Raw genomic sequence first — 23,479 nt, forward strand, 5'->3', positions numbered from 1 at the left:
TTTTTTGCCTGTTATGAGAAAAATGTCCGGCCTTCTATGAGAAGTCCATACGGCCATTTGTGGGAAAACCTTCTGATCTTCTAGATGTAGCGTTTATTTTTCCAAGTAATGCTGTTTTTTTTTTCTATGAGAAGAACTTAACATTCTTTAAGAGAAGATAATTTTATCACTTGAGAAGAAAGGCCGGAGTCGAATAAAGAATTCGATCTCTGAAACCCAATGTGGGTAAGAGTTTATTTTTTTTATATAGACCCGTACTCAGATCCTATTTTTTTCTATAGAAAAAAGTGTTTTCGGTGCCCTGAAAATTTATAGAAAATAGTGTCCTCAGGGATCTGAAGAATTTTTTTTCTATAGAAAAAAGTATCCTCAGGGATCTGAAGAATTTTGTTTTCTATAGAAAAAAGTATCCTCAGGGATCTGAAGAATTTTTTTCTATAGAATAAAGTATCCTCAGGGGCCTGAAGAATTTTTTTCTATAGAAAAAAGTGTCTTCAGGGATCTGACAATTTTTTTTTGGACAAAAGAGCCCTCTGCCTTTTTTCTTTGAAGAAAAGTATCCTAAGGGACCTCAGTAAGGTTTTTATTTGGAGAAAAGTGTCCTCAGGGACTGAGGATTTTATTCTATGGAAAAAAGTGTTCTTACGGACGTGAGAATTTTTTTCTTTGGAATAAAGTGTCCACTTTTACTTGAGGATTTTTTCTTGAAGAAAAGGTTTCCTCAGGGCCTTTTCTGTGAAGAAAAGTGTCCTCATAGACCTGAGGAATTTTTTCTTGAGAAAAAATTTTCCTCTGGGCCTTATGATTTTTATCTTTGAAGAAAAGTGTCCTCAGGGACCTGAGGAATTTTTTTCTTTGGAGAAAAGTGTCCTTAGGCACATGAAGATTTTTTTCTGCGCAAAATAAAGTGTCCTCAGTGTCCAGAATAATTGTTGTCTTTGGAAAAAAGTGTCCTCAGTGTCCTGACAGGTTTTTTATTTGATAAGAAGTGTCCTCAGAGATTTGTGGATTCTTTTCTTTGGTAAGAAGTGTCCTCAGAGATTTAAGGATTTTTTTCTGTTTCTTTTCAAGAACAATTCATTCTCTCTGATTTTCTCAGAAGATATGAGAAGAGTTTGTGGTTTTCTGTGAAAATACCTTCTCGTCTCTTTTCTCATGAGAGAAGAGCATCTGGTCTCCTAGGAGAAGAGCTTCTAATCTCCTGGGAATTGGCTTCTTCTATTCTGGAAGAGCTTCAACTCGTTCTATTTCCTGGGAGAACAGCTTGTACTCTCCTGGGAAGTGGCTTTTTCTCATCTAGAAGAGCTTTTTCTCTTTCTATATCTTGAGAGAAGAGCTTTTTTCCTCCTGGGAGAAGATCTCTTTCTGTTGTAGAAAAAGAGCTTCTTTTTTTCTCTTGTTTGTAAACACCTCCTAGCCTACTGTGAGAAGAATTTCTGGTCTTCCATGAGAAGACCTTTTTGACTTTAGTATGACCTACTGGGACGACTTTTTACCTTTTTTTAGAATACCTTTTGGCCTTCTCTGAGAAGACCTTCCGGCTTTCTGTGAAAAGACATTCTGACATTCCTTTGGTAGACCGTCTGAGACGATTGCTGTGATCTCGTTAAGAAAACTTTCTTCTCTGACAAGACCTTCCGGCCAGCTCCTAGAAGACTTTTTAGCTTTTTTGAAAGACAAAATTATGTCTTGTGGGAGAAGATATTTTGGTCTTCTGAGAGAGACGACTGTTTTGCCTTTCCCGAGAAGACATTCTGGTCTTTTCTGGGAAGACCTTCTTGGCTTCAGTAAAAAGAACTTCTATTCGTCTGTGAAAGTACCGGAAACAGCGTCTGAACTTTCCCCAGAATACCTTCGTAGACGAAAACTGTCGCCTTTCCTGAGAGGATCTTTGAGAAGACTTTCTAGACTTATGTGAGAGGAATTTCTGGTGTTCTATGAGAAGACCTTTTTGACTTGTCTAAGAAGACCTACTGAGACGACATTTTGCCTTACCTAAGAGATCTTCTGGCATTGTCTGAGAAGACCTTCTAGCTTTCTTTGAGAAGACTTTCTGACCTTTTTTAATAGACCTTCTAAGGTGGTTGCTGTGCTCTGTTTTTCTTCTCTGAGAAAACCTTCTGGTCAGCTCTGAGAAGACCTTTTTGTCTTCTGGAAGAAGTCACTATTGTCCTTTAGGAGAATATATTTTGGTCTTCTAAAAGAGATGACTAGTTTGCCCTTCCTGAGAAGACATTCTGGTCTTTTCTGGGAAGTATTTTCTGGGCTTCAGTAAAAATTACTTCTATTCATCTGTGAAAATACCGGGAACAGCGTCTGGACTTTCCCGAGAATACGACAGTTTTGCCTTTCTTGAGAAGACCTCCAGGCATTTAAAAAGACTTTCTACACTTCTGTGAGAAGAATTTCTAGTGTTTTATGAGAAGGCCTTTTTTACTTACTACTACTGACACGACTTTTTGCCTTTCGTAAGTCATCTTCTGTCCTTCTTTGATAAGACGTTCTGGCTTTCTATGAGGACACTTTTTGACTTTATTTTTAATAGACCTTCTAAGGTGATTGCTGTGCTCTGTTTGAGAATACATTCTTCTCTGAGAAAACCTTCTGGTCAGCTCTAAGAAGACCTTTTTGACCTTTGGAAGAAGACATTCTTTTCTGCTAGGAGAAGATGCCTTTCCAGAGAAGACTTTCTTGTCTTTTCTGAGAAGACATAGAAGCCCAGACGGTCTTTTCAGTAAAACCCAGAAAATCTTCTCAGAAAGGGTTTTCTTCCAGATTGAGAAAAAGGCTTCCAGGAGCTGTTCAGAAGGCTTTCCCAGAGAAGAAAGTCTTCTCAGCAACTTATGCGCGTCTGTGAAAAGTCCTTTTGGCCTTCTCTGAGAAGTCTTTCTTCTAGTATCTCGAGAATTCTATTTGAAAAAATTTTTTCTGGCCTTATCTGAAAAAAAAAACATTTTGGTCTTCCGTGAGAAGATTTTCCTGTCTTCTATGTGCAGAAGGCCCTCTCGCCAAAAAAAGTCTGATCTTCTTCAAGCAGAACTACGGATCTTCAATGGGAAATCCCCTTGGTATTCTATGACTAGAAGACCTCTTCGTTTTCTATGAGAAGAAAACATTTCTCGTCGTCTATGAGAGACTCTTCTGTTCTTCTATGAAAATATCTTCAGATTTTCTATGAAGCCATGATCTGGCGGTCTTCTATGTAAAAAACCTTTTAACTAACGTATTTTTTAATTTTTCTTATTAAATTTCTTAATTTAAACAATTATTCACTTACCAACAAAATCATAATATCCTCAGGCTTTCTGCAAAATAGACGAAAAAAAACTAATTGTTAATAATGAAACAAAATTTACTTTAATTATTAACAATAATTATAATATTTAATCAGCTTCAATTTCCTTAAAAAAAAATAACAATAATTTCAAAAACTTCTTTAGCTCCACATCTTAATAGAGAAATTACCCTTCAAATGATGGATTTTGAAAATGCGGAACCAATACCAAATCACTTTGGAAGTCAACAACGTAACTTCAAATTCCAATATCCAATCGACACTTTAAAAATTTATCGATTTCACAGTTCATTCACATTTTGAGTACTGCTGGTGCAATGTTGTTGTTGTTATTGCTGCTGTGATGGTTTTTGGTAGACAAAAAAAAAAAAAACAAAAACAACAACAAATCCGAAACATAATTTCCATATTAACGACTTCAAGGTAAATGAACAATCGTTGGTTGAATCTTCAGAAATAAAATCGAATCTACGCATTTGAAAAAAATCAACGATATTTGTATTTTTATGTTTGGAGAAGTGTGCTCTTTATTTTTTTTTTCGTTTGGAATTGTTTCGCCCCATGGGCAAGATTGGTTGAGGTGATTTTTGTAGTGTTATACATCCAACTGCTGCTGCCGGTTGCATACTTGACCAGAAATATGATATTGTGTTGCACAGTGTTTGGAAACCAAAGGCAGGAAATATATCTAACTCAAGCTCTTTAGAAAGTCTTAAAGTCGGACGGGGCCGACTTTATGATACCCTACACCACTTTGCTAATTAAGTAGAGCTCCGATTAACAATTAAAAATTTTTATGGGAGAATTCAATCATACACGCTATGATTTTAATTATAATTTAAAGTTCAAAAGACTAAATATGCCGAAGCATTTGTATCATTTAAATTCGGACTTGTATTGCCCATTTGATATATATATGGGAGCTATATCCAAATCTGAACCGATCTTGATAAAATTTGGCAAAGATATTTCTGAGCTGTATTTGATATATTTTCCTGAATATCGTTGTTACGGAGTGCATATTACGGCTGTGGGTAACAAATCGGATGAACAATATATATGGGAGCTATAGCTATATCTGAACCGATCTTCACCAAATTTGGTATACTAGCTTCTAGACTCAATTCGGTCGTAAGTGCCAAAATTTCATCCCATTTGGGCAAATATTAGACGTTTGGTGCACAATAAAAGGTAAATCGGACGAAGTTATATGAATGGGAGATATATCCAAATCTGAACCGATCTCGATAAAATTTAGCAAAGGTATTTCTGAGATGTATTTGATATATTTCCCCAAATATTGTTGTTACAGAGTGCATATTACGGCTGCGGAGGACAAAAATAACAAATCGGATGAACAATATATATGGGAGCTATAGCTATATCTGAACCGATTTCGATCAAATTTGGCATACTTATTTTCAGGCCTAATTTGGTTGTATGTGCGAAATTCCATGCTATTCGGGCTGATATTACCCGTTTGGTGCACAATAAAAGGCAAATCGGACGAAGATATATATGGGAGCTATATTCAAATCTGAACCGATCTCTATGAAATTTAACAGATGTATTTCTGAGCTGAATTTGATATATTTCCCCAAATATTGTTGTTACAGAGTGCATATTACGGCTGCGGAGGACTAAAATAACAAATTGGATGACCAATAGATATGGGAGCTATAGCTATATCTGAGCCGATTTCGATCAAATTTGGCATACTTATTTTAAGGCCTAATTTGATTGTATGTGCAAAATTCCATGCTATTCGGGCTGATATTACACGTTTGGTGCACAATAAAAGGCAAATCGGACGAAGATATATATGGGAGCTATATTTAAATTTTTACCGATTATCTCAAATTTCAATAGGGTTCGTTCTTGAGCCAAACAAATGATTTGTGCAAAATTTCATCTGGATTGGGCAATAAATGCGACCTGTACTTTGTTTACAAAAATACATGGACAGACGGACGGACGGACATGCATAAATCGACTCTGAATATGATTTTATGCAGATCATCAAAAGGAACTATGGGTCTATCTCGTTTCCTTTTGCTTGTTACAAACAAATGCACAAAGACATAATACCCTGACCACCTTGTGATGTAGGGTATAAATAGAGTCTTACAAATTATTTTTCCTAACACACTAGCCAATTTTTTCCTAATGATCCTCATATATATATAAGGTCTTCTTTGTAGAAATCGATCAAAACAAGTATCCGTCGGTTTTGCCAACAGATTTACAAGGTGAGATAAAAAAAACTCCAACAAAGTCAAACGCCATAATTCTTACATTTTTTTAGATTTTATTGAATGAAAGCCAAAAATGTCGAAAATATAATCAAATTTTAGAATAAGTTTAGATTTGTTCGAATCAGTCACCTTTGGCACGAATTATGGCCTTCAAACGGCCAATGAAACCGTCACACGCTACCCCAATGTTGCTCTGCGGTATTTTGGCCCATTCCTGGCGAAGCTTGCTTGATCGACATTTTGGTATTTTTTAGTGCCATCCTTGCTTTCCAAAATACTCCAGACACAATAGTCCAACGGATTTGTATCCGAAGATTTTGGGGGCCATTGGGCGTTGGAAATGAAGCAAGGAACCTTATTTTGTAAACATTCTTGGGTGGCGCGTACTGAGTCCTGTTGGAATGTCCAAGGTCTAGGGGCAAAATGTTTGCCTGCCCACCCTCCAGAATATTTTCGCGATAATTTTCGGCATTTATTCTGATGCCACGATCGATTAATACAAGCGGAGGGCGAACATCGGCTGTTATGGCGGCCCACACCATCACCATGGTCGGCGCCTAAGTTCTGGTGGTGCATTGGTGCAAAGATGCACATTTTCAGCTGACCTCTTCGCCAAACAAACACGATCATTTTGTTTGTTTACAAACTGCTGGACAACGAATGTTTTCTCATCGGAGAAAATCGAAAACCAATTTCGGCAGTTCAACACTTTCTGTCAAGCGAAGCAATTCTTTAGCTCTTTTGAGTCTATCTTCTTTTTGTTGCGGTATAAGTTCTTTCACTTTTTAGAATTTCAATGGCTTTACCCCGAGCTCATTTTTCAATATTTGGCGAATGGAATATTGCAATATGTTCAGCTCACGAGCCATTTTTCGGGCACTGCAACGCGGGCTTCGATCAAGTCGCTTCTTTACTTTTCGCACCATTTCTGCTGATGTTGCTGTTTTCTTCCGTCCACATCCTTGACGTCGGGCTACGCTATCAGTATCACGGTAGATGCCTTAAGTTGTAAAGAAGAAACGGTTCGACCTCTGCCATCTTTATAGTAGATCTTGTGTTGATGGAACTATTGAGATGTGCCAAGTCTGAATGGAATCGGATATTAATTTCGCGTTAAATGAGCTTTATGAATTTTCAAAGTGTTGACGCTTTGTGGGGGAGGTCCCAGAAGGAGTGGACCGATATATCCCATCTTTACAGCGGATCTTGTGTTGATAGAAATAATGGAATGTGTGAAATATAAAGAAAACCGGATGCTCATTTCGGATTTTATAATCGCTTTGATTATTCAAAATCGTGAGCCCTATGTGGAGGAGGTCCGACCAGAAGAAATTGTCCGATCTCTATCATCTTTAAAGCAGATCTTGGGTTCATGAAAATATTGAGATGTACCAAGTCTGAATGGAATCAGACGTTATTTTCACGTTTTATGAGCTGCATGAATACCCACAATGTCGACCCTTTGTGGGGAAGGTACCAGAAGGAGTGAACCGATATACCCCGTCTTTACAGTAGATCTTGTGTTAGTAGAAATAAAATAATCGGATGCTTATTTCGTATTTTATGATCGAGTTGGTTATTAAAAAGTTTGACCCTTTGTGGTAGAGGTACCAGGAGGAATAGTCCGATCTCTACTATCTTTACAACAGATCTTGTGCTGATAGAAATATTGAAATGTGCTAAATTTCAGTGATCGGATGCTCATTTCGCTGTTAAAGAGCTTCAGAGTTATTCATAATTTTTACCCTTTGTGGGGGAGGTACAGGAAGGAGTAGACCGATATATCCCGTCTTCACACCAGATCTTTTATTAATAAAAGTATTAGGATGTACGAAATTTGAGGACCCATCGGACTGTTACATCACATTTTATTAGAGTTATAATTATTCAAATTTTGACCCTTTTTGGGGGAGGTACTTGATGGAGTGAGTCAATATTGTCCATTTTCGCACCTGACCTAGCACTGATGAATTATTTGGATTTACAAAGTTGGAGAAAAATTGGATTATCATTTCTCTTTCTGTGCAGAAAATATATTTTTAGAAAATTTGGACCTTTTTTGGGTGAGGTACCAGAGGGCCTTAACCGATATTGCCCATCTCCGAACACGATCTAAGTTTGACAAAAATAGTACGATGTACCAAGTTTGGACCAAATCGGATACTCCCTTCGAGAGTTGTCTTTCGCTCCAGCCAGCCAGCCAGACAGACAGACTGACATCGCAAGATCGACTCTAAATTTCCTGAAACGGATTTGGTCCAAAGAGACCTAAAGAGCCTTAGACCGCTATTTTTGACCGTATCAAATGATAGCCATATGCCTTGAGGGTATAAAAATATATATCGGAGCCGAGTTCCACCAGATGGAAACGTACGTCCCGAAATTCACTTCATTTGGGCTTATATTAGCAATTATTTGCCCAAATGAAATCGAGTTAAGGATATATATGGGAGCTATATTCAAATCTTATCCGATCTCGATAAAAGCCATTTCCAAAGCCATTTCCGAGCTCTATAAGATATCTGGGACCAAATATTATTGTTGTCGCAAGCATATTTCGAATAGGAGCCGATTTTCACCAAATTTGATGTACTTGCTTCTAGACTGAATTCGGTCGGATGTGTCAAAATGCAGGTCATTTGGAGTAAAATTGGCTATTTGTTACACAATTATCTCGAAATCGGTTGAAGATATATATGGGAGATATATTTCGATTCTTTGAACCGATTCTCACAAATTTATTAGGGTCAGTCATTGGGCTAAAAAGGAATTGTTTGGAAAATTTCTTCACAATCGGAAAAAAATGCGGCCTGCATTCTGTTCATAAGAATATATGGACGGATAGACGGACTGACATGCTCAAATCGACTCAGGAAGTGATTCTATGAAGATCCTCAAAAGTAACTATTGGTCTATCTCGCTTCCTTCACCATGTTACAAGCAAATGTACAAAGACATAATACCCTTACCACTATGTGGTGTAGGGTATAAAAAAGGGAGGAACTTTCATTTCACAGTAGAACTGAACGGAATCTTCTCAGATAAGAACCAATGATCTTTTTTTTCGGATAAAACCAGCAGGTATTTAGCTCATAAAGGAGGAGAATATCTTTTTCTGCTCAGAGTATGGTAGAAGGTGTTCCCGGGCTCACAGGGAAGGTGAAGATCTACTGCTCCACACAGGAGAGAGATTTTCTCTCTTTTCTCCTTTTCATTGGAGAGCAGATGGTACTCTTCTTTTCATGGAAGAATCAAAGGTCCTACCATATGATAATGATTAGGAATTTTTATGGAAGTTCTGGAGATATTGTGACTCCATAGAGAAAACTAAACATTTTCTAAAATTCGATCATAACAAGGGACCACACGCCTTCCCCAGCTCGTTATCTACGCTAGAGCTGGTTGCATTCGTGTGACCATTAACGTCACCTCATAAATTGATACCCATCACAACATGAATAGCCCATTCATTCTCCAAAAAATCGTGTAAATCGTTTAAGCCCATCTTAATTTCCAATCAAATCGATACAAAACAAACATTTTGATATGTAAATCAGATGACATTCAATCCATGACAAAGACGTCTTTTTTTCGTTGTTGCTTTGTCCGAGAGACCAGACATTTCCAACCAAGAGAGCCCAATACCAATTAACCTTCATTCAAGCCATGTTTGGCTAAGGTTAAGATCATGTTTGGACATATTGTCATCAATGGTTTCATAGTTAATTAAGCTTTATTTTTTAGGGGCGAGAGAGAGAGAGGTGTGGGGGGGGGATATGGGACAAAAGAATATGTAAATTGAGATAATCCATAGACAATAGACATTGGGAGATTCTCTAGTCTTCTCGTTTCGATTTCAGCACCTGTTTCAGCTCTCCTACTCTATTTTTTATTTGAACTAATTTAGGGTTAATAAATTTGAAAGATTTTGTATGGTCAAATCTCGGCTGGAGATTCTTAATTGGAAATTTTGCCACAAATAGTTTCAAGGTTAGATTACTTTTTTGGAATTATTTGTCAATATTTGGAAAAAGGCCAAAAAAATTAAGTAATTGACAAAGACTCGGTCAGGAAATTACCTGTTTTTATACCCTCAGCAATATGATTAGAGGCACATTTCATAAAACTAGAGAGGGTATATATCATTTGATATGGTCAAAACGTGCCTAGTCGAAATAACGGTTTTAGACAGGTCTTTTTGGACCAAATTTGTTTCAGGATATTTGGAGTCGATCTATCTTTGTCCGTTCGTCTGTATATCTGTCTGTCTGGCTGGTGCGCTGGATAACTCCCGAAGGTAGTATCCGATTTGGTCCTATCTTGGTATATCGTAATATTTTTGTCAAACTTAGATCAGGTTCGGAGATGGGCAAAATCGGTCCACTCCTTCTGGCACCTCCGCCACAAAAGATCGAAATTTTCCAAAACTTGTGTTTTCTGCACAAAAAGAAAATCGGTAATTGGATTTTGCTCTAGGTCAGGTGTGAAAATTTACAATATCGGTCTACTCCATCAAGTACCCAACCCCACAAAGGGTCAATATTTTGAATAATTACAACTCTTAAAATATGTGATGTAAGGGTCCGATTGCCTTCAAATTTCATACATACCAATATTTTAATTAACTCAAGATCTGGTGCTAAGATGGAATATATCGGTCCACTCCTTCTGGTACCTCCCCCACAAAAGGTCGAAATTTTGAATATCCATTAAGCTCATAAAACGCGAAGTTAACATCCGATTCCATTTAGACTTGGCACATCTGATTAGTTCCATCAACACAGGATTTGTTATAAAAACGGTAGAGATCGGAACATTCCTTCTGGTACTTCCCCCACAAATGGTCAATGTTTCGAATATTCATGAAGGTCATGAAACGCGAAATAAGCATCAGGTTCTCTTTATATTTCACACATCCCATTATTTCTACTGCGAAAATGGTATTTGATCTGCTGCGAAGATGGGATTCATTCGTCCACTCCTTCTGGTACCTCCCCCACAAAGGGTCAAAGTTTTGAAGCTCATAAAACCGAAACCAACTTCCGATTCCATTCAGACATGGCCCATTTCAATATTTCCATCCACACAAGATCTGTTATGAATATGGTAGAAATCGGACCATTCCTTCTGGTACCTCCCCCACAAATAACCAAAACGATTGCAAAATCCGAAATAAGCATATGGTTCTCTTCACGCATCCAATTATTTTTACTAACGCATCCAATTATTTTTACAAGATCCGCTGAGAAGATGGGATATATTGGTCCACTCCTTTTGGTACCTCCCACACAAAAGGGTCAAAATTTTGAATATCCATGAATTTCATAAAACGTGAAATTAACATCCGATTCCAGTCAGACTTGGTATATCTCAATATTTCCATCCACACAAGATCTGTTATAAAGATGGTACAGATCGGACCATATCTTCTGGTAACTCCCTTACGAAGGATCAAAGTTTTGATAACCAAAACGGTTATAACATCCGAAGTAAGCATGCGATTCTCTTCACATTTCACACATCCCATTATTTCTACAAACACAAGATTTGCTCTGAAGATGGTATATATCGGTCCACTCCTTCTGGTACCTCCCCCACAAAGTGTCAACATTTTGAATATCCATTTAGCGCGCAATTTACATCCGATTCTTTACAACTTGCTGTATCTAAATCAACCAGAAACCTGAAATGAATATGAAATTTACGATTTCGCATAAAGTTGGAGATATATGTTCGATTTTCTTGTAATTTTGCCCATTCCAATATTTTTATCTGTATGAGATGGAGTATGAAAATAGAATACTTCTGGTACCTCACGAAAATTTCAAAATTTTCTAAAAATGATCACATAGCTCATTTAAAGTGAAGGAAGTAGTCGATATAGCCCGAACCTGGCATATATATCATATTTATTTAGGTTCGTTACGAAATGGACAATATTGGCCCATACCTTCGGAACCTACTCCATAGAGGGTCAAAAGTTAAAATAATCAAAACAGAAGCCAAAATATATTTAAATAATCGAACATGGGCTGGGGGTATACAGCTGTCGGCAAAACCGACTGATACTTTTTAACTTGTTTTAATAAAATTTAAAGAAAATTCCGATGACATTTTCAATGGTTTGCCGATCGCCGGGAACTTTGTACTTCATATCGAATCGAAAAGGTTTAAACAATTAAAAATTATTTTGTTTTCTTTTTTTCTGTCCCGGGCCATTTTGACAACCTTGAGATGCACAACTAAAAGTGTTTTAAAATTTTAAGTCAAACTCTTTCAAATGAAAAGCTATTGCCATAAATAGATTTTATTTTCCGGAAATAAATTATTTTGAGTTGTTGGCATCGTCATATTAACTGAAAAGGTTAACGACATTGAAATTTTGTTGTATTTATTGTTTTTGTTGTTATTATTATTTTTTTTTAAATCTTTTGTTGTTCCAAAAACAAAAGCAAAATCATAACAAGCCCTTAAACTTGACCTACAACAACAGAAGAAAAAACACAAAGATGAAGAAGAATGAAAAAAAGGTGTTCCATATTTGACTTAACCCGTTATTACTTGATTGAGCCCTACTACTAACTCAACAGGTTATTGTTTAGAAAAATAATAATTTGTAAAAAACATGATTAAATCATTTTTTTTGGATACAAATTTGGATAGAATCTTTACAACATTTCAGGGTCATGATTTTACAGTTGAGAATAGCAAGAAAAAGTTTCCACAAGCTTAGCTACGGCGAACAAGATACCTTAATACTACCTATAGCTAGTAGGAGACCTGCAGATCTTCCATATCTAATGACCTTTTCTACCTTACGAACTAGCAAACTGAGTACCGCAGATTTAATTATACTAATTGGAAAAATGCTCAAAAGTCTCCTATAGCCAAGAAGAGCCCTCAAGGCCATTTATCATGAAATCGAGTCATGGAGTTCTTCTATTTTTCAATTGGAGACCTGAACTCTTTTATAGCAAACCCAAAAATCTTCTGTGGTGAGATCGTTCTAAAACAGGAAAAAGAAGTCTTCTATATCCGAAAGAGGCCTTGTGTTCTATTATCGTGAAATATCGATATTAAGATTTTCTATAGCCGATTGGATATCATGAGGTGTATAATAGCCTACAGGTGATCTTGAGATCTTCTATAGCCAACTGAAGACCTCAAAACTTCAATGTACCGTAGTGGTTCCCCAGGTCCACTAAAGAAGATCCTTAATGCCGTTGTGGAACCTTAAGGTCTAATTGAGCTATTTATAATCCTTAAGGTCTTCTAGAGCCGATAGGAGACCTTAAAGTAATGCACTGAAGACCTCAGAGTCTTCGTTAACCGACTGGAGACCTCGGGGTCATCTAAAGCCAATAGAAGATCTCAAAGTCTACTACGACTTCTTAGAGACCTCAAAATTTGATTTAACCATAGAGAGACCTCAAGGTATTTAAAAGTCGTTTGGCGACCTCAAGCTGGTGGAAGGGATTCTTTAAAATTTAGGAGACCTCCAAATCTTTTACAACCAGCTTAAAATGTCGAGGTCTACTACAACCGATTAGAAAAACTTCAAGCTTTTTATAGCCAATATAAGATCTTCAATTCTTCTACAGCCAATTGAAAACCAATAGGTCATCTAATGGCAATAGAAGACCTCCATGTCAGAATAGCTCAAAGAGGTCTTTTGAAAACCTGCTATAAATATAAGACATTCAAAGGTCTTCTAGATGAAAGCTGCAGAACAGAAGCATGAATATTTCAAGAGGCCTTCTACTGATGAAGGATGTTCCGGAGGACTTCTTTAAATACAATATAAAATACAAAAGTTTTGCTGTAGATTCAAGACCGTCAAGATGTCTTCTATTGGTGGAAATCCTTTAGAGATGGAGCATCTTTAAAATGTCTTTTGGTTCATCTGGATATTCCACAGATCTTGTATGTTCCTTCAGGAAGTCTTTTTCTGTCAGAAGACATTCGAGACCTTTTCTAATAGAAGAAGACCTTCAAGAGTTGCTTTATATTAAGAGGGCATTAAGATAGAGATATATAGATTCAAAGGGACTTCAAGAGTCTGTACATGAGGGACCTCCAAGAGTTCTTCTATTGATGGAAGACGTTCAAGGGGTCTTATGTAGATAGGTCGAGAGATCTTCTACTATTGTAGACGCCATAGAGTAGTTAGAGTTTTTTTTTTTTAATAGACGATTTCAGATCTTCTGCAGATGGAAGATATACAACAAGACTTGTACAGGAGGAAAACCTTCAAGGAAGAACGTTATAAAGATTTCTGCGATAGACTCTACAAATGTAGTATGTAGACTTTCAAAAAGTCTTCAAATGTAGAATATCTTCAAGAATTTAAGGTAAAAGGGTGAGATAATGTAATTTTTATTTTTTTTAAATTTTATTGAATTAAAGCAAAAAACATCGGAAATAGCATCAAATTTTAGAATAAGCCTAGATTTGTTCGAATTGGTCACCTTTGGCCTTCAAACGTCCGAATTATGGCCTTCAAACGGCCAATAAAGACGTCACACGCTGCCCGAATATTGATCTGTGGTATTTTGGCCAATTCCCTGCGAAGCGCTTGCTTGAGGTGATCGATACTTTGGTATATTTTAGTGCCAACCTTGCTTTCCAAAATACTCCAGACACAATAGTCCAACGGATTTTTATCGGGAGATTTTGGTGGCCATTGTGCGCTGGAAATAAAGTGAGGAGCCTGGCGCGTGCTGAGTGCGATGGTGCGGAGTCCTGTTGGAATGTTCAAGGTTTGCGGCCAAAATGTTTACATGCCCAAGGCTGTAATACACCCTCCAGAATATTCGGCATTTATTCTGATGCCACGGTCGATTATTACGAGTGGAGAGCGACCATTGGCTGTTATGGCGGCCCACACCATTACCATGGCCGGCGCTTGAGTTCTGGTGGCTAACTGAAGGTGCAAATTTTCAGCTGACCTCTTTGGCAAGTAAACAGGATCATTTTGTTTGTTTTAAAACTGCTGGACAACGAATGTTTTCTCATCGGAGAAAACCAAACTTGGCAGTTCACCAGATTCTATTTTCTTTTGCGGTCTAAGTTCTTGCACTTTTTTTGAATTTCCAAGGTTTTACCCCGAGCTAATTTTTCAATATTTGCCGAATGGAGTAATGAGATATGTTCAGCTCACAAGCCATTTTCGGCCACTGCGTCGCTTCTTTACATTTCGAACCAATAAAATAAAATCCGTTAAAAATTCTGTTAAAATCTTAAAAATACCGAATGTAGCTGTTACATTAGAGTCTATACGATGACATGGACCTGCATAGGTAATTTTGTCATAAGTCATTACAATATTCAAATGCGAAACTTAGAAAAAAAAATCAGTGAATAATGTAGCTAAAATTATGAAAATACCGAATATCGGGATGAACCGTTATATGGGGGCTATACGAAGTCGTGGTTCTGCATAGACAATTTTCTGTCTTAGGCTGTAGTATCCATTACGAACTTTGAAACAATTCCGATGAATATTGTCGCAAAAATCATCAAAATTCCGAATATCGGGAGGTATCGTTATATGGGGGCTATAGCAAAACGTGTCCTGCAGACATAATATACATTTGAGTAAAATTTTATCAACTTCATTTAGATCGGAAGCTAGAGTGATTAGACGGACATACGGACGGACATCGTTAAATAGACATAGAATTTTATGCTGATCAAGAATATATATATAGAGATCGTAAGCTCAATAGAAGAGGAACCAAAGAATTAAATAAAACTAAAATTATTTTGGAAAGTCTTCTAAATCTTACAACCGCACTTATAAACATTTACATCTTTCTCCACTTGTTATGCTTTCGTTCAACCTGAACGAAGTAGCATAACCATGTAAGTTGGTTTTGTCTGTTACAACAAAAACCCCTTCGTCGACCGTGCCTTGTCTATAAATAGAACAGTGTGGCTTGTTTGTTCGGGATACCGTAGTATTTTGTTGTTGCAAAATGGTCAGGCTTATCCCTTTAATGATGTTTTTAGTTTTATTTAATTCTTTGGTTCCTCTTCTATTGAGCTTACGATCTCGTCACTTGGGTAAAAAATGTTTTTTGTCATAGAAGTTATTTTTAAAATAACTTCTGGGGAGAATATCCCAGACAAAAAACAAGGGAGCTGATGAGGATTGGTGGCTCTTTCCGAAATCTAGGTATTCCCTGCCTTACCCCCTGGTAAACATTACCATCGTTCTCCACTAATAAACAAACGTTGTTTTTATAAAAACAACATTAAAGGGAAAAGCCTGACCATTTTGCAACAACAAAATATTTAATATATATTAAATCTTGATATTTTTTTGCAGTAAATGTTAGATTCACCCTTTTTGCAGAACTCCTAGATTTACCTATTAATTATTTTCAATAATTTCCCAAAAAAAAATTCCAGGCAATAACATCAACACCCTTGATCATTGTTTCGCATAAATGGATAATAACGCTCGCTCTCACATTGCACAGCATCGTATCTACGACCTTTTCCATTAACACAAATGACCATCCCAATAACAAAACAAAAAAAAAAAAAAAACAATCTGACATTTAAATTTCCAACCGAAAACAAATATTCAAACCAAAACTAATACCCCGCTTCCATGGAATTCCGCTGCTTCCATGGTATTTTACATTAAAAAAAACTCTTGCAGATGACTTTGAATCTTGACCCTGAAATGGTATGCTCTTTTTTGGCTGGATGATGGATACCAACCAAGATCGCCATCATTCCGCCATCGTCATTATGGCTGTGAAATATTAACCGAAGCTGCTAAAATTTGTGTTATTTTTCATTTGGTTAATAATTATTGCAGCTCAACAATAACAACAAAACAACAAATCATTAACAACTTAAGAGTGATGATTGATATTTGTTTTGGGCAGATCCAATAGTCCGGAATTGATAGCGTTCACAATTAATTAGGCATCCATAACAAATTGAATCAATTTATAATTACATTAAAGAATGCCCCTTGCAGGTGTCCAGTGGCCTTCAATTTACTACAAATAGCCCTTCTATTGGCTACACAAGACTTTGAGGTCTTCTATACAAGACACTGGGGACTTTTATTTTCTTCAGAAGAATCTGCCGATTTTTACGTTAAGTAAAAGCCCCTGTGCCCTTCTTATCTCTATGGAGGAACTTAAGGTCTTAAGGCTTTCCAGATTTTATAGAAAAAATAAGGGATTCCTTTTTTATAGAAAACCATTTATTGTCTGGTACTTATAGAAGACCCTAAAGTTGTTTGTTTTCTGCAGTATTATCTGCGTTCCTGTCGTTTCTATATAAGACTCCGAAATATTCCAAATTATACAATTGCCCTATAGGTCTGCTACAGTTTCTTTTTGGGGTCTCCATTTCCCTTGAAGTCTAAAAATTCTTCTAAATAAACTTGGGGTCTTCTATTCGCTATGGGAGATCTTGAGGTATCCGTGATGTCTCATATTCGCCATGGGATAGCTTGAGGTCTTACCCATCCGCAATGGTAGCTTGAGGTCTCCTATTCGCCATAGGAGAGCTTAAGGTCTCCTATACGCCATAGGAGAGCTTGAGGTCTCCTATTCGCCATAGGAGAGCTTGAGGTCTCCTATTCGCCATAGGAGAGCTTGAGGTCTCCTATTCGCCATAGGAGAGCTTGAGGTCTCCTATTCGCCATAGGAGAGCTTGAGGTCTCCTATACGCCATAGGAGAGCTTGAGGTCTCCTATACGCCATAGGAGAGCTTGAGGTCTCCTATACGCCATAGGAGAGCTTGAGGTCTCCTATTCGCCATAGGAGAGCTTGAGGTCTCCTATTCGCCATAGGAGAGCTTGAGGTCTCCTATACGCCATAGGAGAGCTTGAGGTCTCCTATTCGCCATAGGAGAGCTTGAGGTCTCCTATTCGCCATAGGAGAGCTTGAGGTCTCCTATTCGCTATAGGAGAGCTTGAGGTCTCCTATTCGCCATAGGAGAGCTTGAGGTCTCCTATTCGCCATAGGAGAGCTTGAGGTCTCCTATTCGCCATAGGAGAGCTTGAGGTCTCCTATTCGCCATAGGAGAGCTTGAGGTCTCCTATTCGCTATAGGAGAGCTTGAGGTCTCCTATTCCCAATAGGGGAGCTTGAGGTCTCCTATTCCCAATAGGGGAGCTTGAGGTCTCCTATTCGCCATAGGAGAGCTTGAGGTCTCCTATTCGCCATAGGAGAGCTTGAGGTTTCCTATTCGCCATAGGAGAGCTTGAGGTCTCCTATTCGCCATAGGAGAGCTTGAGGTCTCCTATTCGCCATAGGAGAGCTTGAGGTCTCCTATTCGCCATAGGAGAGCTTGAGGTCTCCTATTCGCCATAGGAGAGCTTGAGGTCTCCTATTCGCCATAGGAGAGCTTGAGGTCTCCTATTCGCCATAGGAGAGCTTGAGGTCTCCTATTCGCCATAGGAGAGCTTAAGGTCTCCTATTCGCCATAGGAGAGCTTGAGGTCTCCTATTCGCCATAGGAGAGCTTGAGGTCTCCTATTCGCCATAGGAGAGCTTGAGGTCTCCTATTCGCCATAGGAGAGCTTAAGGTCTCCTATTCGCCATAGGAGAGCTTGAGGTCTCCTATTCGCCATTGGAGAACTTGAGGTCTCCTATTCCCAATAGGGGAGCTTGAGGTCTCCTATTCCCAATAGGGGAGCTTGAAGTCTCCTATTCCCAATAGGGGAGCTTGAGGTCTCCTATTCCCAATAGGGGAGCTTGAGGTCTCCTATTCCCAATAGGGGAGCTTGAAGTCTCCTATTCCCAATAGGGGCGCTTGAGGTCTCCTATTCCCAATAGGGGAGCTTGAGGTCTCCTATTCCCAATAGGGGAGCTTGAGGTCTCCTATTCCCAATAGGGGAGCTTGAGGTCTCCTATTCCCAATAGGGGAGCTTGAGGTCTCCTATTCCCAATAGGGGAGCTTGAGGTCTCCTATTCCCAATAGGGGAGCTTGAGGTCTCCTATTCCCAATAGGGGAGCTTGAGGTCTCCTATTCCCAATAGGGGAGCTTGAGGTCTCCTATTCCCAATAGGGGAGCTTGAGGTCTCCTATTCCCAATAGGGGAGCTTGAGGTCTCCTATTCCAATAGGGGAGCTTGAGGTCTCCTATTCCCAATAGGGGAGCTTGAGGTCTCCTATTCCCAATAGGGGAGCTTGAGGTCTCCTATTCCCAATAGGGGAGCTTGAGGTCTCCTATTCCCAATAGGGGAGCTTGAGGTCTCCTATTCCCAATAGGGGAGCTTGAGGTCTCCTATTCCCAATAGGGGAGCTTGAGATCTCCTATTCGCAATAGGGGAGCTTGAGATCTCCTATTCGCCATAGGAGAGCTTGAGGTCTCCTATTCGCAATAGGATTTTCAATTTTGCTATGAAAGACCATCATGGGCGTTTCCATTTGCTATGACAGACCTTTAAGACTTCTAGTAGCCATAGAAATGCTTGTGGGATTATTTTTCTTACTATTCCAACCTTGATCGTCCCCGATTCTTCTTCCCATTTTTTCAGCTAATTCGCCATGGTCAAACTTTAGCAATTTGCAATAGACAATTTTCCATTATTTCCAGTTTAACCTTTCTTGCGTTTCTCTTTGTTCTTTCGAGCAGTTAAAACAAAAAAACAATCAATTATTTAATTTAGTCTATTAAATACAACAAATTGGGCCTTTCATTGTTGTTGGCCATTATTGAATTATACCCTTAGAAAAAATGTGAACTTCAATGAGTTACGACATTGAATCTCATTAGACTTCTAATTACATTTGAAATAAATTTCGTATCTGCTTCTTTGTTTTGTTCTCTCTTCGTTTTGATGATGAACATTAATTTCAATTAAAATTTAATTTCAATTTAGAACAACAACATCAACAAAGGCGAGAACTCTTTAATTTGAAAATAAGGCCACAATTGACCCCTCTTCCAATTGGAAATCTCGCACGTCATTTGAGGCGGCAACGACGGCAGCAGGTGGTTTTTAAATTTATTCCATTTCCCCCCCTTCCCTCACACTCCATGAATTTGGTCTTAAATAAACAACGATTAGTTATCGTTTAAAAGGCCTATTAAAATCCAACGAAAGTGAATTATTAAAGCGAAATGTGGCGGGGCACCACGGGGAGGGAGGAGGAGGAAACATAGTAAAGTAAATAATAGGCTCTGAATAATCATAACGCAATAATTTTCTATTTATTCATAGCCAAGAGCAATGACTGAATGACGGATAGATGAATGCCAATGTAAACATATGTTTTGTTTGGGTAGGAGTGTTGCGGGGCCAGGCATGTTCAGCCAACAAAGGAATTAATTTGTTGTTTATTATTCTGGCAACTTTTCTTGTATTATCCTAGAGTTTGGGGGGAAAGGGGGAGTAGGTGTGGGGGAGTAAAATGAATAAAGAAAGGCCTGATTGTTGCCTATGGAAGACGTGGTCTTCTTAGAAGCATTTCTTTGATTTTGAAGACCTGGGGGCTTTTTCTAGCTAAAAAAAATTGCAGGTCTCTTACTGACCATAGAAGTCTTGGAGGTCTTGCATTGGCTATAGAGGGTCTGGAGGTCTGGTATTGGCTATAGAAGGCCTGGAGGTCTTGTATTGGCGCAATAGACAGCCTTGAGGTCTTCTACTGACTACAGAAGACCTTGAGCTCTCTATTTGCTATAGAAGACCTTGAGGTCTTGTATTGGCGCAATAGACGGCCTTGAGGTCTTCTACTGACTACAGAAGACCTTGAGCTCTCCATTTGCTATAGAAGACCTGGACGCCTTTTATTTTCTATAGAAGACCAGAAGGTCTTCCATTGGCTAAAGAGAACCTTGAGGTCTTCTACTGCCTTTAGAAGACATTGAGGTCTTCTAGTGACTATAGAAGACCTTGAGGTCTTCTACTGACTATAGAAGACCTTGAGGTCTTCTACTGGCTATAGAATACCTTGAGGTCTTCCTCTGGCTATAGAATACCTTGAGGTCTTCCTCTGGCTATAGAAGACCTTGAGGTCTTCCTCTGGCTATAGAAGACCTTGAGGTCTTCTACTGACCTTGTGGTCTTCTAATGGCTTCTTCTACTGACCTTGAAGTCTTCTACTGCCTTTAGAAGACCTTGAGGTCTTCTACTGGCTATAGAAGACCTTGAGGTTTTCTAATGGCTATAAAAGATCTAGAGGTCTTCTATTGTCTATAGAAGACCTGGAGGTTTTTTATTGTCTGTAGAAGACCTGGAAGTCATTTACTGTCTACAGAAGACCTTGAGGTTTTCTATTGGCTATAGAACACCCTGAGGTCTTCTATTGGATATAGATGAGCTTAAGGTCTTCTACTGCCTTTAGAAGACCTTGAGGTCTTCAACTGGCTATGGAAGACCTTGAGGTCTCTACTGGCTATAGAAGACCTTGAGGTCTTCTACTGGCTATGGAAGACTTTGAGGTCTTCTATTTTTTATGGATCACCTTGAGGTCTTCTATTGGGTATAGAAGACCTTAAGGCCTTCTACTGCCTTTAGAAGACCTTGAGGTCTTCAACTGGCTATAGAGACCTTGAGGTCTTCTCTTGGCTATAGAAGACCTTGAGGTCTTCTTTTTGCTATGGAAGACCTGGAGGTCTTTTCTTGGCTATAGAAGACCTTGAGGTCTTCTCTTGGCTATAGAAGACCTTGAGGTCTTCTCTTGGCTATAGAAGACCTTGAGGTCTTCTCTTGGCTATAGAAAACCTTGAGGTCTTCTCTTGGCTATAGAAGACCATGAGATCTTCTATTGGCTATGGAGAGCAAGAGGTTTTCTATTGGCTATAGAATACCTTGAGGTCTTCTCTTGGCTATAGAAGACCTTTAGGTCTTCTCTTGGCTATAGAGGACCTTGAGGTCTTATCTTGGCTATAGAAGACCTTTAGGTCTTCTCTTGGCTATAGAGGACCTTGATGTCTTATCTTGGCTATAGAAGACCTTGAGGTCTTCTCTTGGCTATAGAAGACCTTGAGGTCTTCTCTTGGCTGTAGAAGACCTTTAGGTCTTCTCTTGGCTATAGAAGACCTTGAGCTCTTCTCTTGGCTATGGAAGACCTTGAGGTCTTCTCTTGCCTATAGAAGACCTTGAGATCTTCTCTTGGCTACAGAAGACCTTGAGGTCTTCTTTTGCCTATAGAAGACCTTCAGGTCTTCTCTTGGCTATAGAGGACTTTGAGGTCTTCTCTTGGCTATAGAAGACCTTGAGGTCTTCCACTAGATTTAGAAGTCCTCTTATAAAAAATCTCACAAGTGAATGTGCCTTGTATTTTTCTTGTAACATTTCCTTTGCCCTCCGCCTCCCCCCTTCAAGTTCTTTAGACTATAAATAGCACAAAAAATGTTCGATATTCTTGTAAAGCCAAGACAAGTTTGACAGGCAATCAATCACGCAACAAGTGTTCCACAAATAGACGATAAAATACACAATTGTTGCTGAGGGAAAAAACAAAAATGAACTGACACTCCCACAAATAAAACAAGCCCCAATCTCCCCCCCTGCACCGTTCTGAGAAAAATGTTCTTGGAATCATTCTGTCAGATTATTGTTATTATTATAATGGAGTATTGATATTTCCTCCTTCAAATGCCAATAAAAAGAAATACAGAGAACACCACAACAACAACAACAAATAGTTCCCTTTATTACAACTCTCAAGTGTTTCGAGAGTGTTTTTTGATGAACTTGAAATGTAATTTACAACTGTTGTAATAACAGCAACAACAACAACAACAACTAAGGCTATGGACAACCATTTGCTCTAGACATGCAAAACGCTAGGGCATGGGTTAAGAGATAACAAACATGCAACTTAATAAAAATGAAAAGAAAAAAATAGTAACAAAACAAATGGAACTAATTGAACTAATCCCACACACACAGATACATGCATTTATATGTATCTATGTATATATATGTGTGTGTGTCTGCTTCTCTGTGTACTGCACAGAGCCTCTTCAATCCAAAAAAAAAAGAAAAAATGATACTTCAGGGTTATTTCATTTAGATGAACTGAAATTATTATTGATCATCTTTTGTAGTTGTTGTGTAATTGAGTATCTTGTTTACAACAGCTATGTGTGTACGTAGGTTCATACATCTGTAGGTTGGTATGTGTTGTACTTAAATCGAAGCAGACTCCACACACAACAAGTACAGGCCACTCTGATGTCTGCCCTTAACCCGCCCAACCTTTGATGCCCAACATAGGGGTCAGACATGCGATTTGTTATGTTTAAGGGCCAACGGACATGGAAATGAATGCAACTCGTGATGGCTAAAATAATGAGAAAAAAAGTGAATTAGTCTGCGATAGACAAGTGAGTAAAATATGCAATGAATCTGAAGTGTTAAGTTATTTTGAGAGCCATGTGGAATTATACAAGCATACAAATATATATGAATACTTCAAATTATTGATGGGGTTGCCATAATGACTCGTCATTGAAGTGTTTTTAAATTATTTCTGTTTAAAGAATATTTTTTTGCTTCGATATCCAGAATTAAGGGGATCATAAGTTTTTGGAAAGACTACAGAAGACCTGGAGATCTTCTACTGGTTATGGAAGACCTGGCAGTTTATAAAAGACCTGGAGGTCTTGTATAGGCTATGGAGAATAAAAAATAAAAAATGTCTTATTTTGGATATAGAGGACTTGGAGATACTGGAATATTCTTTTGGCTATAGAAGGCCTGGAGGTCTTTTACTGACAACAGTTGACCTATAAGTCTTCTATTGGCTATAGAGGACTTTAAGGACTTCTATTTGCTATACAAGGTCTGGATGTCTTCTACAGGCTATAGAAGACTTGTAGACCTGTCTCTCTATTTGCTACAAGAAGGTCTGGATGTCTTCTACAGGCTATAAAAGACTTGTAGGTCTTTTTTGGCTATAGAGAATCTGTAGGTTTTTTTTTGTTGGCGAAGGTCGGGAGGTCT

At 38.4% G+C, this 23,479-nt stretch overlaps 2 protein-coding genes across 2 annotated transcripts in view; both read right to left on the bottom strand.

The window, feature by feature from the left end:
- The window catches only part of LOC101892653 (troponin C), a 519,923-nt gene that overhangs the window by 251,176 nt on the left and 245,268 nt on the right, over window positions 1-23,479 (bottom strand). The gene's annotated exons all lie outside the window — the stretch shown is intronic.
- LOC101897782 (serine-rich adhesin for platelets) overlaps window positions 1-23,479 on the bottom strand; it is a 169,530-nt gene that overhangs the window by 109,813 nt on the left and 36,238 nt on the right. The window contains exon 2 of the mRNA XM_059131002.1: window positions 3,278-3,305. The gene's annotated coding sequence lies outside the window, so the exon portion shown is untranslated. The remainder of the gene's footprint in view (window positions 1-3,277; window positions 3,306-23,479) is intronic.

This window comes from Musca domestica, unplaced genomic scaffold, assembly GCF_030504385.1.
Source record: "Musca domestica strain aabys unplaced genomic scaffold, Musca_domestica.polishedcontigs.V.1.1 8, whole genome shotgun sequence".
NCBI lineage: Eukaryota > Metazoa > Arthropoda > Insecta > Diptera > Muscidae > Musca > Musca domestica.